The following is a 15,046-nucleotide window of genomic DNA, read 5'->3' as shown; positions in this document are numbered from 1 at the left end:
TATGATGTTTTATGTAAAAAAAAATTTTGTACAATGTAGCTGAATATTTTTGTTTCATTTCTTTGATGTAAGGCATGTGACCGTTCGTTTGAATATCACATGTTAAAGTCAGGTATGGCACAATGGGTTCTGAGACCAGCTTTTCCTCCCTCCCATTTGCCTTTTTTCCAAGCTCTTTCTTTTCAAATTACTTTTCTGATGGTCATAGGCAGATATTTAATTTTACTAATAAGCATTCTGTGTGAATGTATTAAAGAAGCCACTGTGTTTCAGTGTTATAGTTTGCAGAAATATAAAGCTTCATTTCTTATTTGTCCCTATTCTTTGATAAAAGTTATATATTCAGCCATGTTAAAGTTATATATTAAAGAGAAGCAAGGGAGAAAGCTGAAAGATACTGAAGGCTCATATCACTTGATTCTGTGGTGGGTTGTATTAGGACTGAGGATGTGACGCATTAAAACTGGAACATGGGCAAACATACAGTGTTCCATTTTAAAATTGTATCTCCTAAGTATATACTTTAAGTGGGTGAAAAATTAAGTTTGTATTTGCATTTCTAAGAGCTTCTAAAAATCACTAGTGCCAACTATAGTTTTAAATCAAAAAGCAAGGAATAGAGAAAGCACAAGGAAAAAATAGGTTAAATGTGTTCTTCGAGAGAACCAGAGGCATATGGTTTGGCATTCCTAATCCAAGGCTAGATTTTCTAGCAATAAAAGTCAACTGTGTCCCAGGACTTACTTACTTTGTTTCTAAGGCCTTGTATTCTGAGTTCCTGAGGGATTTTAATCAGTTTATAAAATGTACTGACTGAGAGTAGCTTCAGTCACAAACAGCATCATCAGTTTCTGATACATTTGGCAGACCATAAGAATAACAGTTTCATAGCAGGCAAAGGCTTTATTGCACATTTTCAAAATAGCACTCATATATACTTAACAGTTTGACAGAAGTGTGAATTCTCACATTGTAAGGTAGTCTTTCTCTTCCACCTGTCCTCTCCCTTTAAAAAAAAAATCACCTTTCTAATGTGTGGAAGATTTAACTTTTTCCTTCTGAATTGTTTCCTGTTTCTAGAACTCTGTGAATTATAGGTTCATAAATTAACTAGGGAAATTAGAGTATTTTTCTAAGCCAGGAACTTCAGTTAAAGTTTTGAATTTGTAGACAGAGGAGAACTTTTATACTTACGGTTGCTTTGAGTGATTGTAATTTTTTTTTAACGGCATCATGATCACTAAATTTGAATTCCAACACAAGTAAATTAGTACATCTTACCCTGGCCTATTTACCAAAATTGTTATCTGTTCAGGAACATGGTGCCAAAAGCATCTTGGATTTTACAACATGATACATGTTTATTGTATGTCTACCTTTGAGCTTAAAAGAAACAAGTTCTTTGTACTACAGGATGTTTTGAGCAAGATCTACATAAAGGAGAAAAAAAAGGCAGTTCTTTTCAGGAAGGTAGTAAGTAAACATGCTTGTTTCTTGTTTTTAACCAAATACCTTCTTTGTGGAAGTTTCTCTGTTAAACAATCACAAATTCTATAAGAAATAGGGAGATTCCAGGGAAAGCAAGCTTCATTAGCCTAGTTAGTCACTTCTTTTGGCGTAAGTTTGTTTGGTTAGACTTGGGTTATTCTTGGAACCAAAGGAAAACAAGCATGTTGAAGTTTTGTTCAACAAACATTATGACACCGAAGAAATGGAATGTTTTTAGGTAAAGTAATTTTTACTTTCAAAGCATAAGAAATGACATTTCTGCATTTTCTTTGCAGTGGTAAAAATTTAGTAGCATTGTACTGAAATGAGAAGTTGTGTCATCAGAAACAAACCACATTATGAAGAGTATATGCAAACACCAAGTGATATGACTCTCTTGGCACAGTAGCATTGGATATATTCAGCTTTCGGAAGGCATAGTTTGATGCCTCCTAGTAGTTGTTTTTGTTAAAAGTCTCCCCAAGTTGAGATAATGTCCCTATTTGTATGTCTGTCACTTTCCACCCTTAAGCATAAGAATCATGGTAGCCCTCTCAAAAGTGGTCCTTTATTGCTCTCTTCAGTTTTGTATTAATTTCTAATTACTGATATATGACTGTATTTCCTTTCAATTTATCAATGGTTATATGTATCACATTTGTTTAATTAGTTAACTCACACAATTGGCTCAGCATTGATGTGTCAAACAATGGCTTTGCTTCTTACTGAACAGGCTTAGTTTCTCGCTACTTGTTTAGATCTTGATGCAGTAAGCGATGCAGTGGTCTGGGTGTGTATTTATTCAGAAACTGTACTGTCCTTTTTCTCTGTGCTTAACTTGCTTAAAATATATTTCCTTACCTTTGAAATTCCTGAGCGGTGCTCTGCCAAGTTTGGGGCGGGGGTGGGGAGGGGGGTGGGTAGGGGTTTGGATGGCTGTGTTACTGCACACTGGATCTGGAAGTGTTCAGTGTTGTGAGTGGCAAATTTCTTAAACACCAGCAGCACTGAGAAGTGCACTATGGGCATTCGTACAGTTGTCCAAATGCAAGCAATTCTTTCATCTAGGAGAAGTGGAGGAATAGAGTTCATTGGAGTACTTGGTATATTTTGAGGGGGAATGAATGTTTCAGCTTTGGGTTTTGTTGTCTGTGAGTGGAATGGGGTGGTAAGGAGGGAGATGATTTTTTCTTTCTTTTTTTTTTTTTTTTTGAGAGTGTGTATGTACCTTTTCTCTCTGAAAGGACCAGAGTGTTGGTCAAGTTCACCGTGTTAATTTATATATATATATATTTTCTATTGTGATTTCTTTCAACCATAAAACAAGTGCCAACTAATTGTCCATGAGATGACTTACTCTTCCACTCAATTTACTATTTGAATAGAGAAGGGTTCATTTATTTTCCTTACTTGGCATTAAATTAATAATTCATTGTTTTGCATACATTTTTGTCATTCAGTGGCCTCTAAAGTGTTTTTATAACTAATTTTAATGGTTGGAGAGCAAAGCACATGAGTTTAAAACTGAGCAAGAAGTTTTGGTGATTTTTTTTTTTTTTCCTAAATACTGGTTAATTTCTACTGATACTATTCCAAAATGGATTCTTCTGTTTTAAGTTGTGTGTTTACTTTGCTTTTGTCCTAAGAAAAAGCCAAGCACTAAATCAGTTTGTTACTGTGTTCTAATAATCAGTTTAAAATCTGAGATTTCCTTCCTTTCTTTTTTTAAAAAATTAGGTTTAATGAAGCGCCATGAATTGTAGCTTACTAGTGTTTAATGTCTAATAGACTGGCTCTGTGGTGTTCTAAGCATTTAACACTCTGTCATCCCCAGAGAAAGAGGTTCTGCTCTTAGGGAACCCATTCTCTCTAACAAAATCACCAGCTGCTTTATTTTTCTATTTATTACAGTTAAACAGTTGATGAGGTCTGAATCTTGACCAAACTGCTCAGCTGAGATGTTTTTCACAATAGACACTGTACAAAATGTGTGTGCAAAAGGACACAGTTGGGTGGTAGTATTTTTTCATTAATGTGAACATTGACTAAACAAAGCAGTCCTGCCTTTTAAATCTTGTGGCAGCTCAGGAGGGAGGTGCTTAAGAACCTTAACTACTATGTCAGATGACAAAATACTTTTTTCCATTTTGGAGATTGGGTACTGCTCACACATGATGTATAGGGCTAAATATATGCTTGTTTCCTTGCACCTGTGTACTTCCCCTTCTCTCCCTCCCATCCTTCCCCTGTAGGCAATAAATGGCCATTTTGCAACTGCATACCTTTGTCTTGGTTTTTTACTGTTGATGTGTGTAGTGTAAGGGTCTGCTCTAAGATCAGCACGTCTCTTCTAAAGTGAAGTTGGGAGCCAGGGTTAGGCACAAATTACAAATTCATATTATGTAATATTTTTCCTAGAGCAAAGTACAGTACTCCTTAAGCAACACTTTGTTTAGAAAAGATTTGTAAGATAATTGTAGCTATGAGACTTACTTTGGCTGAAGAAATCTGAACAGAGGGACATGTGACCTCTGAATGGGGCTTTAATAGCCAGTGTACAATTTGTCATAGGTATTCCCTTTTCTTGCCTTGATGATCATAGAAATATATGTTGAGATCAGACTTTCATCTTAGGTCCTTGTAGCTTTGATGAACAGAGCTCCTCTGCTGACCAGCATAGGACATGTAGTGTAAGTGAAAACAACTGCCAAGTCACAGGGTCGTCCTTGAATAAATGTTTGTTATTAAAGCATAATCTAGCCCATTCTGACTGACAAGACAGCTATCAGCCAGATATGCTGAGTTACCAGTATGGACCAATCTCAACAGGCAGACCTTCCAAGATGTACAGTAAATTCATTCAACAAACAAGTCTCTGCTATGAACTAGATGCTTTGTGCGGCATAAAGATGGACAGGCTCCCCATCCTCCAAGAATTTACATTCCAGATCCTTTTCTATTTATGACTAAGAATGAAGTGTTGTAATTAAAGGTGTCTTAAACCTTAGAATCTTGGAGGAGGGGAGGGAAAGGCACACAGTGAAATAATTAGGAATTCTGAAAATTACAGATATTAAGTAGAAAAATATTATTAAGGCACGGTATGATTGAGATAAGATTATTCCTTTTTGTATTTAAATGCAAATTTGAGTACTCAAAAGTTTTAGGATATTAAAAAGGATAATAAAGCCAAGTTCTTTTCCCATTTATTAGTAAAATTCAAAACAAAAGCTACTGCAGAAGCTAGTAAAAAATGTAAAAAAGATTAACAAGGAGACAGCATTGGAAAGGAACGAGAATTTGTTGTTTAGTCATGTAGTTGTGTCCGGCTTTGCTACCTCATAAACTCTAGCCTGCCAGGCTCTTCTGTCCAAAGGATTTCCCAGGCCAGCATACTGAAGTGGATTGGCATTTTCTTCTCTGAGACAAGATTATTCTTCAAGAGAGTGGAAAAAAAAAAAAAAAACTGAACTGTCCAGTTTAACAAGTGTTGAAAGATATTGACAGATTACTTGGGGCAGATTGCCAAGAACAAATCCCTAGGCTGAAAGCTCACTGCCTACTGATTGGTCTTTCCTACCAAAGGACCCAGTGTGAGCCTGTTACTGACCCTGAGGACCCTCTCTTTACAGAGGCCGTGATGTTGGCCAGCCTTTTGTAAGTCTTGCAAAAGTAGTCACTCACCTCTGAAGTGGATCTTGAAGGGACCAGATATCAGGACACTGCCTTATTAAGAAGACATGCAGATGCAATCAAGATGTTCAGCAGGTGAGCTTACTATATTTCACCATGTGATCTCAGGCAAAACATCATCATCACTGGGAAAATGAATATAAGAAAGTGAATCTCATGAAATGGTTCTCTCAAAAAGCAGACACCAGAACAGGGGCTTGTATGCAGGTATTTTATTGAAGTGATCCTAGGAAAGCAGAGTAGGGCACTGGGAAGAATGAAATAGGAAATGAGGAAAGCCATGTCAAGGGTGCATTATTGAGCCTGTCACCTCTGTGAGCATCTGGGGATAAACCTGCCATGAACCCTCTAAAAACCTGAATGGAATGCACCTCAAAATTGTCTTCATGAGGGATGGGCAAGGAGAGGATTTGGTTATGGACTCCCATCTCCCATGAGGCAAAGGTTACTCCCTGGGTGTTCATTCCTTCTTGCGTCCATGTTTGTTCACCTATCAAATCCACTAAGCAGGTTCCTGCCTGCGGGTGTCCTATACAATAATAGAGAAATGGGGTGTGGTGGTACAGAAAGTGAGAAACATTTGATGTGGCTGCGGCTACAAATAATGTCGTCATCCTCCACCATGCATTCCGCATCCTAGCTTTGCACCACTGCATCAGGGGGTCTAGGTTGCTCCCCTAACTTGGGGGTGACCCAGACCTTCATCCCAGTGAGGTATTTTGTGCTTATTGGGGCATTGGTGACTGAATTTGCTAGCTCATCCCTGGCATGAGAGAACCAAGAGCTCCCCAGTGAATCCCTTGGGGTCCAGATAGGCTTCCTCCTGTTGCGTAGTACACCCCTGCTCCCTACGTGACCCCTTCTTGGGGGCAGCCTACATTCCAACACCTGGGCAACGTGTGGGCATAGAAGCCTATCTTAGTCCACACCCCAGCGACTCTTCAGAGTTCCCCGTGGTGCTTGGTGTAGACTGTAACCCAGCTACGCCCTTGGTCCTATGCTTCCCAAGGAACAGAACCTGCCACACCAGGTTTTACGGAGTCATGCCAGAAGCATATTAGGACTGCCTCCAGATCTCTATGAAGATTAACTCTTGAGTCACTGGAGAATGCCACTGTGTCAAGGAATCGTTCCTTACATGCTCTTATTCAGGTCTCTCAGGCCCCCACTTCCAAAGTCCATGTGTATCTCCAGTTCCTGGTCATAATGTTGGCCCAGGTCTTAGAATTCTTTGGGAAAGTTGTTTTCTTGTGGTGTGTTCCTCTGCACAGTCTGTGCTGGGATGTCAGCAGGGGGAAAGGGCACTAGCCCTTTAAGTTTTCTGGAAGTCTTTTGAGCCAGAAGAGGAGGGGCTTGCAACAATGAGGGGAAGGGCACTGGCTGCCTGTTTCTCTGGACCTTTTGTGATCAGAAGCAGCAATTGGGTGCTGCACAAGTGCCCAGTATTTGGAGAACTGGGTTCTTTTTGCTCACCCTGCCTCTTGCAAGCTGTGTGCTGGCTGCTCCAGGGACAGTGCACAGCTGCTGCGTGCCATGTGGCTGAGGCGGGGATTGGGGGGGTTGGTGGGGAGTTGCTACTAGCTAAGAGCTGACATGGACCAAAATGAATCACAGTTTTACCTTCCAAGCCTTCCCCTGGAAGTTTCACGTCTTCAGTAGACTCCAGAGTTCTCAAAGAGTTCCATCAGACCGATTATGCCAGTGTAATGGTTCTCTAGGTGGGGAGACAGATTCCTGGTGCTTCCTACTCTGCCGTCTTCCTAGAGGTCCTTCTCCACATCTCAGCTTAACTTCGAATAACAACCACAACCTGATGCTGCTTCGTAACGGCTGGCAAGTCCATTACACAGCCGTGTTCCCGTCACGGATTATTTCTTAATGTTGTGGCAAAAGACTGTCTCCTGAGCCTTTCGAGGTGAGGGAATGTTTGGCAGTGGCTAAGCAGTTCGCACATTATGAACCCATTCCAAATTCTCATCCCTAGGATTCTCCAGCTGCCTTTGCTTATGCCCGTGCTTCCTCGTGTGGTAGCTGTCCTCATGTGGTTATTGAGTACTTGATAGTTTAAAAAAATATCAGATTCAGATACGGGTACTAGAAAGCTAGAAATGACGTGGCTCATATTACATTTCTGTCTGAGAGCGTTGTTCCTCAATATGCCACGTAAGGTCTGCCATCTCTACTTCACACGTTTTTGGCATTATTTTTACTAATCTAACAGAGTGGTTAGTTCCATCCTCTGGTGTTTCAATGAACACATTTAATCTTGAATCCCAGGCAGGTGTACCCATGTCAATACATTCACCGTGATTAAATCTTCTGAATGTCATTCTTCGAGATAGCCTTAGAATATATTCTGCTATGATCTGAATGATTGTATCACCCTAGAATTCATGTTTCAGTCCTAACCCTCAAGGTTCGTGATTAGGAGGTAGTGCCTTTGGAAGGGGCTTAAACCTTGAGGTTAGATGTCTCATGAGTGGGATTAATGTGTCATTATATAAAAGACTCCAGAGAGATCCCTTGTCTCCTTCACCATGTGATGACACACCAAGAAGGCACCAGCTACATACTAGGAAAGAAGCTTCTCAGGTGGCACTAGGAAAGGATCCACCTGCCAATGCAGGAGAGATGAGGGTTAGATCTCTCTGTCGGGAAGATCCCTGGAGGAGGAAGCAGCAACCCACTCCAGTATTCTTGTCTGGAAAATCCCATGGACAGAGGAGCCTAGTGGGCTATAGTCCATGCAGTAGCAAAGAATCAAACATGACTGAGCATCTGAGCGCATGGACTAGGAAGAGGGGCCTCACCATAAGGTGATCATACTGGTACTTCGATCTAGTGTTTCCAGTTTCCAGAACTGTGAGAAATTTTTATCATTTATAAGCTACCAGTCTGTGGTATTTTGTTATAGCAGCCTGAATGGATTAAGACATGTTCCTAAACATATCTTCCAGATTTCTTTCAATGCACACTGACAAAATTCTGCATCCCTTTTGGTGTATTTGCTGTCTTCTGGAGCAGGTCCTGCACTTTTCCCTCTGGGCTTGGTTGGGAAAGAACTTTTGTTATGAGACTGAAGACAAGGATGGGCGGCCAGAACATGTTCCGTGAGGAGTAAGCCTCTTCTCAGGCAACTGCCACAAGTGACGTCATGTAAAGGTTTTATGCAAGTGAAGGCTGGTTGCCTTGAGTGGGATGTTAAATTGAGAAATTGATTACTACTACTACTGCTAGCTGGGAGGATCCAGGGAGTTGGAGAGTTCAGAGTTTGCAGATTCATCTCCGCTCAGATGTTACCATCCAAAGTCTCAGTGAAATGCTCCTTTGCATCCAGAGCCCTTATCTTAGCATAAAATACCTGATAGTCCTATACATTTAGGCAGTGTTGCAACTTTTCAATCTATATTATCAGCCATATTATCAGCCATGTCTGCCCTAGGGCTACAGGACAATGGAATGTGGCTAGGAAGCCTCAGGTTTTATGTTAAAAGTTTTAGGCATTAGGCTGATCTTTTTCTTTGTGTATACTCTTCAGGGCAATCAGAAGCATCTATACCATCTAACAATTCTTACTGATTATAATTATTATCATAGCAGTAAAGTGCATCAGTTACTTGACCAAAGCTTTGTCTTAAGCCTATACTATGTCTCAAGAAACCACAGCTTAGTAAGTAATTATGATGCCACTGCTTACTAGTGTTCATTTATCACCTATAAGGAGGTCTTCACTGTATTCCTGCTTAAACAGATAACCCAATCTCAGAGCTGCATGTTGGCTATCAGTTTTATGCCACCATTCCTGGTCCCAAGAGCTTTATCAGTAAGGAGCCATTCAGAAAAATAGAAACCACTTTGGCCACTGCAAACAAGAAATTTAGTGCAGGGGACTGGCTACAGTTAATGGAAGAACTTTCATGCATTGGAGAAGGAAATGGCAACCCACTCCTGTATTCTTGCCTTGAGAATCCCAGGGATGGGGGAACCTGGTGGGCTGCTGTCTATGGGGTCGCACAGGGTCGGACACAACTGAAGTGACTTAGCAGCAGCAGCAGCAATGGAAGAACTAGGAAGCCAAATAAAGTATTGATGCAATTCTAAAATTGCCTCAATTTTAGCAGGAAGCTGTTATCACCACTTGGATGAATGGAGTGTAAGCAAGGCAGAGTGCTACCAGGGCTCAAGATGAACCATCTCCCGGGAGCTGGAGCCTCTCAGTGGCTGTCTTGTGAGATCTGAAATATAAAGGAATGATTATCCCATGGGAACTGGTGTTATGGAGGGAACACAGCCAATGCCAGAGATGCCACCAAAAGCAGAGGAGGAGAGCACAAAATACCCGACCACTTCTCTTTCCCGCTCACACATAATCCAGCAGGGCTTCCCTTTTGCCAACCCTTCTCGGAAACCACTTGTTAAGAGACCCTGGGAAATGCAGATCCTGAAATACAGGCAGAACCAGGAAAGGACAGGAATGAATCTGAGAGCAAGGAGGGAAATGACCAGCACAAGAAGTATATCCCTTTTTTGTAATTATGTGTACGCTTGATGCTATCCGTGGATTCACAGAGACGATGCAGTACAGACCTTGTTTCAGAAAAACTTGCTAATACATGGCTATGTTTGTGTCATTATAGTAACAGCATGAATGCTAGATGAATCTTATGTAATCTTAACATGATTTCCTGGTAAGGATACCTCCGTATTTTTTATATATAGAAGATATTACCATATATATCATCTTGTAAGAGGCATGGAATTAAAATAGCAAGCTTTTAAATGAGGTTCTAAGTGTAATACTTTTCTTATTTTGACTACTTTATTCAATATTTCACCTGTAAATAGAGAAAATAAGAAAACCCAAAGAACAACGCACCTTCCCTTCTATAAGCTTGGCTTTCTTCAGTAATTTACAACTACATAGCCAAGATGATTTGTCTAAATTTAGTAGACTACAGATGACATGTCAAAATGAGGTAGTAAACATATGGAGAAGAAATAGTATGAAGAAACCTGCTCTGAGATATTTATTTCTGTGGAAACTTTAGTATTTCCACATCTATAGAATATTCTATGGGGGGACAGGCTTCCCTTGTGGCTCAGTTGGTAAAGAATCTGCCTGCAGTGCAGGAGACCTGGGTTTGACCCCTGGGTCGGAAAGATCCCCTGGAAAAGGAAATGGCAACCCTCTCCAGTATTCTTACCTGGAGAATTCCATGAACAGAGGAGTCTGATGGGCTACAGTCCACGGGAGAGCAAAGAGTCAGACACGATTGAGCGGGGAAATGGGGAACTCTTTTCTTTTGTAAGAGTCTTATTCTAAGTGAAGATACTCATGCCAAACTTTTTGCTTATGCCCTTGACTGTTTGTGAACGGTATCTAGCAAAAAGTCAGATAAGTTTAGAAAGTTTTCATTCTGTATCAAGTTTAAAATAGAAAGATTATGTTTTGACTATGTGAATTCTCTTCCCTGTGATCGGGAAATTAGATTCAGGCATTGACCCTATGATGCAGGTAGCAGCTTCCATTTTGTTCTTCCCCCACCCCACCAAGAGGATAGAGGGAAGATTTGTTAGAGAGGCTTACAGCATGAGAATGTGCTACTTCTTTTAAGCCTCCAGATTGGGTTTCTCCTCAACACAACTGGCCAAGCAGTTGTTTCTGGAGTCTTGGATGCCCTCCACATGACCAGGTTTTCAGTTTTATATAGTAATGCCTTCCATTAGAACCAAGAAGATATATTTGGCCGTCACCACAGACATCTGACCTGACAAACTCACCATGTACACGCTATGTGACACTGAATCCTGGCTTCAGCGTGAAGATGGCAAAAGGTGATCGCTGCTTCTACTGTCCTGATGCAGGCCAGCTTGCAGCCATACTTTTGAGGGGGAAAACGGCATAGAGCCATTAGGAAATGTGTAGACTTAAGTGAGGGATGTGAGAAGATACCAAAAATTGGGTTTCTTTTGCAACTTTCCATTTTTAGACAGTGCAGCAGCTTTTATCATCTTTTCTCAGTGCCCTCAAGAACATTTTTATTAAATGAATTCATTAAAGAAGACCTAGAAATATGACAGCCCTTGAAAATTTGAAAATTGTTATATGGGCCAGGAATGATTGAGCCTCTCTTTAATAGCCACCCTCTGTTCTGAGTTTTCCTCCTTTTAAAGACCCAGAGAAAATAAATAGAGGAGTTTTAAAAATATTGCTTAGGCGCTCAGTCATGTCCAACTCTTTGTGACCCTTGGGATGGTAGCCCACCAGGCTACTCTGTCCATGGGATTTTTCAGGCAAGAATACTGGAATTGGTTGCCATTTCCTCCTCCAAAGGATCTTCCCGACCCAGGGATTGAACCCTCATCGCCTATGTCTCCTGCATTTCAGGCAGATTCTTTACTCACTGAGCCACTGAGGAAATCTTTAAAATTTAAAATTATTAAAAATATGTAAAAACTGACCACATGGAGATTTTCTTACTACCACTTCTTGAAGCATCATAGAAGAAAATATGGTTTCTGTAGACAGTCTAAATGACCACTAACTATTTGGCCTCCCAGCATTTAGAATCATAGAATCTTCAATATTCATCATCATTCAGAGAGTTATGTTCATAGTCATTAATAAAAATGTCTTCAAAGTATGCAAATAATTAAAATATAAGTGGAACTAAAGGGAATGTAATGGCCAATTTATTTATATATATGAGTAATTGAATAAGTAGTTCAACTCCCAACTGGACATAGCCTCTTTTGTTCTGTAGAATGTTCACTTGATTCCTCTTATCTTGAAAGGACGACAAAAGAAAGGGATATTAAGACATTTGACAGTGAAGGAAAGGAGAATTCTTATTCTTTGTTTCTTTCCTTGCTCACTCTCTCTTTAGACCCTCTGGACCCATAGAAAAATCAGGTTAGTGGAGTAGTGGGTCACAAAGCTCAGAGATGGTTTCAGTTCAGTTCAGTAGCTCAGTCGTGTCCAATTCTTTGCAACCCCTGCAGCACGCCAGGCCTCCCTGTCCATCACCAACTCCTGGAGTCTACTCAGACTTATGTCTATTGAGTCAGTGATGCCATCCAACCATCTCATTCTCTGTCATCCCCTCCTACTCCTACCTTCAGTCTTTCCCAGCATCAAGGTCTTTTCAGATGAGTCAGTTCTTCGCATCAGGTGGCCAAAGTATTGGAGTTTCAGCTTCAGCATCAGTCCTTCCAATGAATATTCAGGACTGATTTCCTTTAGGATGGACTGATTGGATCTCCTTGCAGTCCAAGGGACTCTCAAGAGTCTTCTCCAACTCCATGGTTCGAAAGCATCAATTCTTCAGCACTCAGCTTTCTTTATAGTCCAACTCTCACATTCATACATGACTACTGGAAAAACCATACCCTTGACTAGATGGACCTTTGTTGGCAAAGTAATGTCTCTGCTTTTAATATGCTGTCTAGGTTAGTCATAACTTTCCTTCCAAGGAGTAAACGTCTTTTAATTTCATGGCTGCAGTCACCATCTGCAGTGATTTTGGAGCCCCCAAAAATAGTCTGACACTGTTTCCACTGTTTCCCCATCTATTTCCCATGAAGTGATGGGACTAGATGCCATGATCTTCGTTTTCTGAATGTTGAGCTTTAAGCCAACATTTTCACTCTCCTCTTTCACTTTCACCAAGAGGCTCTTTAGTTCTTCACTTTCTGCCTTAAGAGTGGTGTCACCTGCATATATGAGATTATTGATATTTCTCCCGGCAATCTTGATTCCACCTTGTGCTTCATCCAGCCCAGAGTTTCTCATGATATACTCTGCGTATAAGTTAAATAAGCAGGGTGACAATATAAAGCCTTGACAGACTCCATTTCCTATTTGGAACCAGTCTGTTGTTCCATGTCCAGTTCTAACTGTTGCTTCCTGACTTGCATATAGGTTTCTTAAGGCAGATCAGGTGGTCTGGTATTCCCATCTCTTGAAGAATTTTCCACAGTTTGTTGTGATCCACACAGCCAAAGGCTTTGGCATAGTCAATAAAGCAGAAATAGATGTTTTTCTGGAACTCTCTTGCTTTTTCCATGATCCAGCAGATGTTGGCAATTTGATCTCTGGTTCCTCTGCCTTTTCTAAAACCAGCTTGACTATCTGGAAGTTCACGGTTCACGTATTGTTGAAGCCTGGCTTGGAGATGGTTTGGCAACTGCCAAACATCCGATCAAGGACCTTGACCTTGACAGCCTTTCTGTCACATTCACTCATGATAAACATCCATTGCTTCTAAAAATTTCCATTCTCTCAGCCATTGTGAACCTTCAGAAGCATTGAAAAAGACTCAAGAAAAATTATTTCTTCTCTGTTTGTTCCTGTTTTTCTCCTCACTCGCCTCGAATTATTCCAAGCATCAGCCCTCTTTGCTGCCTTTCCTTTTCATTATTCCAGCCATCATTTCTACTTAGATGACTCCCGTGTCTGTCTCCACCTCTCATGTCTTTCTTTATCGTTAGTCCTCTATTTCTGACTGCCTCTTTGGAAATTCTTGGACGCACCTAATTTCACTGTATTCCAAATTAAATGAATCTTTCCATCACTCACCCCATTCCTCCTCTTAGTTTCTTAGGTAGAGTAAGTGAAAGATTCCTGTCAGGAGGAACTAGGTCTAAGGTTTAGGGAACCATGGAAAGAAAGAGGTCAGTCAGATGTATAACAGATGTATGACTGGTAGGACTTAATAACCAGTATCTTTCTCTTCTCCATTTGATTAAGGACAAGTCCATTATTATTGTGAAGTGAAAGTCACTCAGTCATGTCCGACTCTTTGCGACTTCATGTACTGTACAGTCCATGGAATTCTCCAGGCCAGAGTACTGGAGTGTGTAGCCTTTCCCTTCTCCAAGGGATCTTCCCAACCCAGAGATCGAACCAGGTCTCCTGAATTGCAGACAGATTCTTAATCATCTGAGCCACCAGGGAAGCCCAAGAATACTTATTATTAAGTCATACCAAAAATCTTTAATAATCTGCTGTGCTGTTTCAGTTTTATTTTATGTTTTATCCTAAAAGTTTTCATTCTAAAACTTTTATCTTAAAAGTTTAATACTGATCTTGGTCTGCCAACTCTGCTCACACTTTAGCCTCTTAAGTTTCTCAAATTTAACTGCTCCTATATATATATATACACACACTTGCTATAATAGATTATGAGCAATGAAAAAATAATCCAAGTGTGGGGATTCATAAAAATGGAAAGCTTATCAAGGAATTGATTGAATCCATATTGCTTTGTCCCTCTCCTCTGCAAACCTCCTCCCCAATGCAAGCCACATCAGGTGGATTTTGTTTCTGGCCAATACAGAATGTCTCTTTTGCTCTAATGTTATCTAGGTGTATTCCTCTGACCTGATTATTTTCTGAATACAAATGGAACGATTAGAAATGGTTCTTGGTTTGACATGGCTGAACTGTTTTATTAATAAAAATCTGCTGTCTAAATACATATTAAAGAAGTTCCTCCAAGTAAATGCCATTATCTATCCGTGGAAAATACTCAGCTGTCTGGAGGGACAAATGTTATGTCATACGAGCTCTCAGAGTCTTTTGCCCTGTCCTGAAAATGAATGTGGGAGAGAGGAATAAGAAATCCTTTCAGCATTCATGCCAAGGGTCTGAGAGTGCTTTACAGTACAGTTGTTAAAAGCACATATAATATTTATTTGTGTATTTGCCAGAATTATACAATTACCATTCAAAATTCTGATCTTGTCTGAAACTGCAGTGGGACTCTCATTTCTAATGGAATTGTGGACTCATGGGCCACCAGTTTTTCTCTAGTGACAGTGCCCTGTGTATTTTCAGGAATGCAAGGAGGAGGTTCTTGGAGAA

This window comes from Capricornis sumatraensis, chromosome 7, assembly GCF_032405125.1.
Source record: "Capricornis sumatraensis isolate serow.1 chromosome 7, serow.2, whole genome shotgun sequence".
Classification (NCBI taxonomy): domain Eukaryota; kingdom Metazoa; phylum Chordata; class Mammalia; order Artiodactyla; family Bovidae; genus Capricornis; species Capricornis sumatraensis.
The sequence above is the reverse complement of the archived record's forward strand: the minus strand, read 5'-3'. Positions refer to the sequence as shown.